Consider the following 8,159-nt stretch of genomic DNA (forward strand, 5'->3'; position numbering starts at 1 on the left):
CGCTAAGTTTCCATTTGACGTTTTGTAACAGCTTGCATCACTTTATTACATGATGAATGTGTCCTTGTCACAAAAACAGCTCAAATGCAAACTGTGCTGTCTGCAGGGAGAAAAAAACCCCCCAACAAAAATCTGCTGTCAAGACAAGTGTTAAAATTGAGCAAACTTTAAAAGGCTGCCACTCTGTCCGTATTTATAGGATTCAAGCATCAGGTTGAGAGAGAGTGCTGGACGAAAAGGCAGCACTAGAGAAAAATGGTAATATCCTACTGGGTGGACTGCCTCATCTATCATTTCAGGTGGCCTTAAAATATGTTATTGTCAGAGTTCCAGGTAGAGTGTCCATGCAATAGACACTACCAAGTTTCCTACCACTCCTTCCAACCACACAATTTGTGGTTTGAGCTCGGTGAAGAGAAAAAAAAATGTAGAGTTTAAGGACTTGGCAAAACAACAAAAGGCATCGTGAATAATAATCTGTCAGTTCATGTAAAGCTTTGACTTTGAGTACCCGAACTAGAATAGACACTGACCTAGCATTGTTTTTTAATGCCAGAAGAAATTAGAACTCCTGAAAGAAATCCACTCATGATCATGTGAACTACACACAGAGGAAGTCGGTGTAAATATTTTATAGCAAGTGTGACATGGCATCTGGTCAAAACGAAGTGTTGAATAGATTTTAAAGATCAGTTATTGGCATGCTGAATTTTAACAACAGCTTAATTGAAAAATGTATATTGAATGACAACCAGAATTGTAGAAGCTTTTTTTTTTTAATATTGGTTTTGAAAGAATCCTCAGGGTCACAGATAAAGAGATTCTGCAGTCTTTATAAGAGCAGTTTGAAACTAAGAATCCACGTGAGAAATAAGGAAAAATACTGCTAAGGCAATATTACATCTGCCTATCTGTTGTGTAGTCTTAATGTATATAACCTCCTGAGAACCGAGGAAAAAAGTATCTTTCAATCAAAGTTTTTTTGTGACCACTAAAGAGGACACAAGGTTTCATGAGGACATTAAACATATGGTGTCTTCATAAATAAATTACTTTTATTTCTATAGTTCATTATTTTCTTAGTTTTATTAATTTGTATAATATATTTTGTATGATAGCCCCCAAGCCCATGACCTTGAATTGAATAAATGAAAAAGGAAATGAGTAAATGAATAATTTGTTTGCGTTCCATGTGCAAACTTTGTCTTAAATCAATTAAATATAAACAAAAAAATTAAAATGGCTTGCTTGCAAGTATATTTTTTACCTCCTTGCACTTAAAATTTAAACAGAGAAAGAGAAAAAAAACTAAAACTTGGCAATAATAATCTACTTCTGAGGGAAAGCAACAAGGTTTATGTTCACAGAATGAACTGTTGGTATTATGCTGGCTAAGGGTAATGGGTTTGTATTATCAGAAAATTGCTCATTAATGTTCCCTTGCAGGCATTTCATCAGTAAAGCAGGTTGTGGTCCAAAGTTCCTACCAGACTGAAATTGTGTGTGATGAAGTGTCATAGATAGAGAACACAGCAATCTCAGTCCTTTGGCTTAAGATCTAAAGCAAAGTTACTAAAACGTTGACCTTTGGTGTCATGCATTACCTTCAAGCTTTTTTTTTTTTTTTTTTTTTTTTGCCATCAACCATGTCTCTACATTATATAATAAATGAGTGGTTGTTTACATGGCTGTCCTCCACAGAAGTTGTCTTTTAATTTTGTTAATGCACCGCATAATTGCAGCATATTTTTTCATGCAAATTATTACACATATCTTATAAATGCGGGGGATGACTCAGAAATTTTCTTTAAATAGTTGCAGTTTTCTGCATGATTTTTAATAAGTTCTGTACTTTTCTATCCAGTAACATTCCATTTAATTTATTTCTGCAGAAAGTCATAATCCACAAAGTCCACCTAGCCTTCATTCCTTGCAACTTTGTTCAACACAAGTTTTTACAAAATAAAGGACAGCAGTCACAACTTTATTAAGTATCACCTCAACTTTCTTGACTCAACACTGCCACAGGCTCTAATTTCCTCAACATTTGTCTGTAACCTAAGGTATGACTGTTTGACCAAGCGGATCACTGGCCCTTTCCCCTTTAGTTGACAGTGGCATGGCAGACTGACTTAGTCTTTGGGGTCTGTTAACAAGCTGCTCCCTTCCCACTGGATTTGACTGATCTCCAGCTATGACCAGAGAGACAGAGTAAGCCACACAAAGAGAGAAACTAAGTTACGTACACATTCACATAGACATTAGAAGCAGAGATGAAGATAAAAATCAAAAGGAATATACTGATATTGGATGGGAAGGGGATGTACTGGACTGATTGACTGATCTGCTTCCAGTCCACAAGAGACTCTGCTGATATAGGGAAGAAGACAGTGAGTGCAAGCGAGAGAGACAGAAAACGGGGGGGGGATATGGAGCGAGAATAGGCCTGATTTGATAAGAAAGCAGCTGACTATTTTTGAGTGATCCTCCACTCCACTGGACCAGTGAATATGATTGGGAGACAGATATTTAGGCAGACAGAAAGGAATAGAAAGAAATAAACATAAGAAACCAAAAAAACAAGGGTATATGGTGAAAGGAATTGAAAATATGAATGAATGTATTTGTAGGAAACCTGCAATAATAGAAGCAAAGCAATGTTTCTGTTTCAGCGCTATATTACCAATCCTATTTTCATACTTTGTCAGCCTTGGCTTAAAGCTCCTAAATGTAATGCTATCAGGAAGTAGATTTTCATAGTGGAAACATGCACAGAGTTACCAACAGTACTGTAGGCTCAGTCATTTAAATTCAGATTTCAGCCCAAGCACCTCATCAGTTACGGCATATCTAAATTCAGCTCCTTCTGAGTATGATTCATTTAAATCACCCAACTACAGCATGCTTAATTTATATTAAGTTTGAGAGAAAATTTTAAATCTTGCAATTAAAATTTACAAAGCAGATGTTGGATTTTGAGATGCACAAACTTACTTTGCATTTCGCAGTGTTCTCCACAAAGGAAGTGAATTATTTTCTTACTAAAAATATGAGCATGCTTGCAGTAAAGATTTTACTCACAATTTTATATGTTTCCATTCCAGGAGAGTGACAACTAACAGAAATTACTGACCCCCCCCCCAAGGCAATTGGTCTAATTAAACATAATTTTATGTATCACTCACCATCCAGATAACCGGGCAGACATGAAATGTATACCAAAATATCTGTTGCTCAGTGCCAACACAGCAGCAAATATTAATACTGCGTCTCCATCTGGCATTACTTATTGTCTAACAAAATAATAATAATGTTCTTAATGCAAGTATAAAGCTAAAATGTTCCTAGCAACTATAGTATCCAGTTAAATTCTTGCTTTTTAACCTTGAATATGTCAATGTATGTGGTATTTAATATGTGTTTTTTTTAAAATACTAAGCATGGCTAACATTCAATTTTCTGCACCATAACCTGGAAATGAAATGACTATTTTAGATTCAGAAATGAATGAGAAGTCTGGGAGAGGTTTAAAAGCTTTTGAGCCCGGTAATGTGTCAGACACACAACCTGTGGTTTTAATTGATGCTTAATTGCAGCGTGGGCAGTACATTAATAAGTTATTACCTTGGTCTTCTCCTGAGATACAAGGCAGGCTTCTCCACATGGGGGTGTGTGTCATTATATCAAAACTTTGATTAAGGCAATGGGAAAAGCATAGACCCTGATCACATTTTTTTTTTTTGCTTTGATTTAAATGTAAATTTATTTTTATTTCAGCTCCTCCCATCTTGACAGTGTCTTGCTATGGGAGGAAGTAGAGAGTTAAAGAGAAGAGGACGATTCTGCCCAGGTAAGCATATTTAGTTTGTGGGGGTTTGGTTCTAAACTAATTTGAATAACTGTGTGAAAGCCAATTTGCTTTAATTGAGCTCTGCTCTTCTGAACACCTGCAACTAGATTAGCGACTGACATTAAGTTGTTTTGCTGCATTGGGCCTCCAAGTGCTGTTCCAGCCGCTTCATAACTCTGGATTTACCTCCAAATTTTTAATACAAGACCATATGTGCTTTGCAGAATATGCAATGAGCTTGGCTTAGTGTTTCACAGAGCAGCAGTGAAATATGGCCAAGAAAGTGAAAATAAAACCCAGGCTAATCCATTCTACTCTCCTATGCCTCAGTGCTGTGACAAAGGTGGTTTATTACCATTACCATCAGTGTATTATTATCAATATGTATTAGGGGATCTCACCATCCAGCAAAATCCCAACAGGCCATGACAGGACTGAAACAAACTATGTTTCTGCTCCATCAGGGGAAAACATTAAGCAAAGATGCACATCCCCCTTGGCACCCCGGTATGACTGAATCTGCCAGAGAAGTTGAATGGATATTTGTGTTTGTATGATTTGTGAACTCCCAGTCTCATTGATCCACTTGTGTACAGAAATAATATTGGCAAGCCCCTTGTTTTTAGTGCCCTGGATTAAAGTGGTTGTCATTACATCTCTTTATGTCAGGATGAATGAAACATTGAACAGGCTTTTGAGTCTGAATTTGTAGTGTAGCCCAAATTAAGAAATGAGAAAGGGGCAATGAAAAAATATAAGACAAGAGGCAAAAACATTAGACAAACCTATGATAGTGAAATGTTTATGGAACCATGTACATTAAACTTTATAATTATTAATTTGACCTCAGAATGCATACATTTCCATAGTTCATCACTGGCACCGTTATTTTACTCAGCCCAGTAGTGTCAGTGTAGTAGTGAAGTGTTTCTGTGCATCTGGCCCATGTCTGGGCTCCACACCTCCAGAATTGTGGATTTGAACCCAACTCCTTTTTGATCAGCCAGGGAAATTTTAATATTTGCTACTACCACTAAAACTTGGGCAGCACGGAGGTGCGATGTTTAGCACTGACACCACACAGCAAGCAGATCATGGGTTTGAATCCACCAGTTGCCTGGGGCCTTTTTGTGTGGAGTCTGCATATTCTTCCACACTCTAAAGACATGCCTGTTAGGTTATTTGGTGATTCTAAATAGGTGTGAATCAGTGTTAATGTTTATCTGTCTGTCTGTGTTAGCCCTTTGATAGACTGGTGACTTGTCCAGAGTGTACCCCGCCCCTTGCCCCATGAAAGCTGGTGTAGGCTCCATCCTGCTGACAATAAGAAATGCTGACATTAACTCAGTGTCAGCATTTCTGACATTGAGTTAATGTCAGAAATGCTACTAATATTATTTTAAGCATGCCCTGGAATTAAATGTGTTGCATCACTCTGGACCTTGTTTCAAACTAAGCCTGTACCACAATGGAAACTAGACAGGCAATGCAGAGCATGAGGAAATAAAGGCTGTTAACATTTAGCTTAATTCTAGTGGATGCATCTAGCAGTAATCAAAAAGTCCTGTCTGCACAATGAGGAATTTGCTCACCCCATAACCCTGAACAAACCGCATGCTTCTTATTGCACCTTGCTAAGAAAACACAACACTGAGACAAGATAACTTGATGATCTCAGAGGACATTTCCTGGGCAGTTTATTAAGCTGAGGTAACCACTATTCTTTACCACCAATCCTTACTCTAAGCTAATGACTCCTGGAAATGATGAAATTGTTGAGCCCTTTCTCTTCAGTTCTCATCAATTCAGTAAACTGAACTCACAAAGTTTTGCAGTGTTACATAAACATCAAATTATAAAAACTTTAAAATATCTCTTAAAAACCTAGGAAACTGTCATTTTATTTTAGCTTATGCATCAGTGCTTAACATTGAATGTTATTGTAAAAAGGTTACAACAATTTTAAAGAATGTCTCAACAAAACAGCTGAAATGTACAAATCTTGTTTCCTGACCAGAGATATTTGGGCATGCTTGCACTCTCAGTTAGAGGTGGGGAAAAGCAAGAAATACAATGCTATGAATCACCATGATGCAAGTGTGTCAACAATGGTTCATACAGGCAAAATGTTGACATTTGCTCGCCAGATTCTTGGTAATGCATAGGCATTGATAGAGTTTGTGATACACAAAGATCGATTTTTAGGGTCAATAACAAGCTAATTATCTCCTCAATGTTTTAGATGTGTCAGCTGGAAAAGCATTTACTGTTTCATTCTTGACTCTTACCCCAGAACCTTTCAAAATGACTCAATGACACACAGTTTGGGAACACACCAGCTAGTCTGCTGCCTTAGCCTTTGTGAAAATAAAACACTATTTCTGGGCCTCTGGTGTAGCTAAAAATAATCCTGAACAATATTCTCTGTCTTGTGGCTATTTTTACAGTACAAATAAAAAAATTTAAAAAATACTAATAAAAAAGCAACCTCATCATCAGATGATCACCAATGGCTTTACTTGCATGCAAAAAACCTGCTGTGACATGATTAGTCAGTAGTACTTAAAGTACAACAGGACTACAAACTGAAACCAGAAAGCTGCCAGTACCAAAAATCACGGTCCTTTCTACGGACTTGCACATTCACTTACGGACATCTGTTTATAGAGACTGCATGACATGGGGATGAAGTACTGAGGGTAAGCTAGCTAGCTAGATGGGTAAATTAACAAAGGGGGGTAAGCCTAAACATTTTAGGTAATGACAAATAATACTTTTGGAAAAACAGAAAAAAGAAATGACATTACTTTCTTTGGAACAATTGGTCGGGGGTTCGATTTCTGGCCCGGGCATGCATCCAGTAAGGGTCCCCAGGCTAGGCCCCCATGCTACCCAAGCCTACCTTGGGTTATGAGTCAGAGGTATACAACTGAAACCATACCGGCTTGGACGTCACCAGGATTAAACAAGGTCTGCGTCAGGTATTGAGGAACCAGGACATACTGTAGTCATAGCAGCTCAGTGTTCCTCCATGCATCATAAGGAGCTTTCTTGTCTTGATGTCAGTTGCTTCTAGCTCTTCCTTTGGCCAGCTTATTATCCCAGCAGGGTATCTGATGACCAGCAGGGCATAGGTGTTGATAGCATATATGTTGTTCTCCCCTTTCAGCTTACTCCTCAGGACTTGCCTTACTCTCTGCAGGTACTTGGCAGTTGCAACTTTCCTAGTGACCTCTTCATGTTCCCATCTGCCTGTGTTATTCCAAGGCACTTGTAGCTATGTTCATTGTCTGCAATGCTGTCTTCTGGTAGTGTAATCCCCTCAGTTCTGACTACTTTCCCTCTCTTTGTTACAATCCAACTACTACTACTTGTCTTATGATGAACTCTTTCTTTTTCATTCACCAATACCTGGCTCTCTTCCACAGCATGTCTTTTGTCCTGTCTCCCTCCCCTCACCCCCAATTAGTCATGTCCCACTGATGCCAAATGCTTGCTCATGGGGAGGGGTCAATATGACTGTTGGGTTTTCTCGGTGTGTGGCACTGAGTCATAGGTCTTCTTTTAATCAATCCAGTCAGTACACAGGTTAGTCATTCTGGTCTCAAGTGACAATTGCCAGTAGCTGGTGTTTTGCTCCTCTGGTGTTACTATCAATTCCTTTCTGAGCCATTCTTCCAGGGATCCTTGGGGATCAGGACTGCCAGGCCTTCGATTAGCTATTCTGGGTGCATCTCATCCATTAGCAGCTGGTTCATTTGGCTAAATTTCCTCTCCATGGAAGGTACTGCACTTTGTGGCTGTTGTTCATCTTATACTCAAGCATCTCAAGGATCACTGATGCTGTAGTACAGTGATGATCACAGTAGGGATCATCTGCATTGCTGCATTCACATCTTGTAGACTTTCAGAGTGTAATCAGCCATGGAGGGTCCAAGTTTCCAGCTTGATAGGGACCCTTACTGGATGCATGCCCTGGATTTGAACCCCTGACCTATTGTTCCAGTATTGACACTACACTATTTATTTGTTATAATTTGCAGTTATCTGATGCATGTGACTCCCCTTTTTCTCAGTGAGCCACAGAATTTAATGTGAGAATTTTTCTTACACTGAATTTAATGTGTGATAATATTAAAAATTATATGGACACAGAAATGAATCACAATGACTTCAAATACTGAGGCTGGCAAAGGCTCTGACTTTAATTATCCTTAGAAATGAGCAACATACAAAACATTCAGGTTAACAGCTTTTCCTCTTTAGCTGGTGAGGACTGCCACTTTCACTGCTTAAAATGACAAATATT

This window comes from Archocentrus centrarchus, chromosome 5, assembly GCF_007364275.1.
Source record: "Archocentrus centrarchus isolate MPI-CPG fArcCen1 chromosome 5, fArcCen1, whole genome shotgun sequence".
Taxonomy (NCBI): domain Eukaryota; kingdom Metazoa; phylum Chordata; class Actinopteri; order Cichliformes; family Cichlidae; genus Archocentrus; species Archocentrus centrarchus.